Source organism: Tupaia chinensis, unplaced genomic scaffold, assembly GCF_000334495.1.
Source record: "Tupaia chinensis unplaced genomic scaffold, TupChi_1.0 Scaffold139871_1, whole genome shotgun sequence".
NCBI classification, from domain to species: Eukaryota; Metazoa; Chordata; class Mammalia; order Scandentia; family Tupaiidae; genus Tupaia; species Tupaia belangeri.
Genome location: NW_006199750.1, coordinates 949366 through 951704, shown reverse-complemented (window position 1 = coordinate 951704; position 2339 = coordinate 949366).

Here is a 2339-nt window from a genome sequence, read left to right as displayed (position 1 = left end):
CCAGTGGCTTAATCTCATGCCAGGTGTGTGTGCGTGCATGTCCAAGATCTTGAGAGGAGAATGGAGTAGAAGGGATTGTGGCATGGCCAACCCCCTGGGGTATGATTTCTCACTTTCTGTCTCTCTGTCTTTCTGGTGAGCACACATGCCCTATAGCAAAAAATAAAATAAAAATAAATAAATAAAATAAAATACACTTAATGGGAACTAGCAGATGGCATGATGGTTACGTCACTGGATTCCCATATAGTCAACTGTGGTTTGAGTCCAGAACCTGGCAGCTTAAAACTTATGCCAAATATGTGTGCATGCATACTCAAGATCCTTTGAGGAGAATGAAGGAGAAGGGATTTTGATGTGGCCACCTCCCCCAGGGGGGTGACTTTCTGTCTCTTCCCGTCTCTCTGGTGACCCCATGCACTGTATAGCAAAAATCTCTCTTAAAACAAACAAACAAACAAAACAAAACACTTCATTATTATTTTTTTTATGAGAACATTGACAAATATATTAGCATGGGTGGCAATTAAGAATGCCATGGCAGACCAGCCAGTACTGTGGTAGTTAAGGCAGCTTGATCCATATGGGCTCACAGTGTGCTTTGAGTCCCATATCTGGTGGCCTGAAAAACTTGCCTGGCATGTGTACGTTCATGCCCAAAATTCTGAAAGGAAGAGAGATGGAGAAAAGATTGCTCTGTGGCCATACCCCAAAGGGAGTGCTTTCTCACTCCTCCTCCCTCTGTCTCTCTGTCTCTCTCCAGGAAGTGTACATGCCCTCTGGTAAAAATTGCAAAAATAAAAAAAAGAATGCCATGGAAATAGTAGATAGTCAATTTCTGTATTTTTATGTACTAGTCTGACAAGAAAGATTTGGACTAAAAAAAAAATACTCAGTCAATTTATCTCAAGTAATTGGGGTTGGGGGAGGATTCAGGACATGGAATGAAGAGGAAACTGGAATTACGTGTCAACTCAGAATCTGAGGTAGATCTAGGGATTTGGACAGCAGAGTCTATTGATTTTGAGTCAGGTGTTCGGCCATTAACGTGATTCAGTTACCGTTCATATGTCTGCTCCATTCTCCACACTCCACTGACTATATTGCTCACACTCTCTTCTCTATATATCTTTTCTCTATGTTATGCCTTTTGCTTACTCATAATTTTGGTTTTACTCATAAATTTGGCTCTCAGTGCTTTCTTCATCCTATATTTTTTTATGACTCTTCACTGGCTTTGTAAGTTTAAATTTCCTAAGATAGAGGTTGATTTTTCATGTCATAGCATATTACAGAGTGCTGGCTGGGCTCTGGATTGGTTTCTTACAGGTCAAAGGATCACCTTATTGCAACCAGCAGAAGCTGCCTCAGGCTGTTGCAGAGAGGCTGTGAGTGGGCAGTTTCCATTGGGAAAGGCTGCTGGCATGGTCGGTTCCATGATTACCAAATTGAGGTCCTAGAGGATCTCCAATTCCTTCTTTTTTTGTAGAGGGTTTTGCTATAGGGTGTGTGCACTCATCAGAAAGACAGGGACAGAGACACATTAAGCAAGGAGAAACCATCCCCCTGAAGGGGGATGACCACGCCACAATCCCTTCTCCTCCATTCTCCTCTTGGGATCTTGGGTACGCATACAAACTCGCCCAATGTGAGTTTAAGCCACCGGGTCCAGACTTAAACTGTGGTCAACTACATGGGAGTCCAGCGAATAGCCATTGCGCCAACTGCTGGTCCCTCCAATTCCTTCTTTATATACATATAATCTTATAATGGCTGCTGTTCATAACAGTGACCTAGAAGCACAGGATTTTGAAACTTCTCAATATCCAGAAAACAAATTATGTTCAGAAGACTGTTGGTGTTAAGTGTATTTACTGTATTCTAATAGTTTGAAAGCTGGCAATATCTTTTGGTCATGATATGGTAAGTCTTAATATCCCAAACTATTTCTATCAATTAGGACACACCAGTTCCCAACAAAAGGCATTGGTTTCTATGCTGAGAAATCTTGTGGTTTTAGAGACATAAAACCTTTCCCACCCCACCTCTGGGCTTGTAGGAATGGATGGTAAAAAACTGCGAGTTACCTTATGGATCTTATACTAAGGTTGTTTTTGGTTTCTTTTAAGTTGCTGTTGATCTGCAACCAAGTGTCAAAATGCATTCCTCATCATATATTAAGAGATAAAAGCTTCTCAGCCAAGTGTTTGATCTGTTAAGCAGTGATAGACTTCCCCTTAAAATAAAGTCTTAGAAGTAGGGATGATCACACAGGAAGAATACCTAGACATTTTTACACCTCAATTCGGTAATGAGTCATTAGTGTGCAAATTATTTAA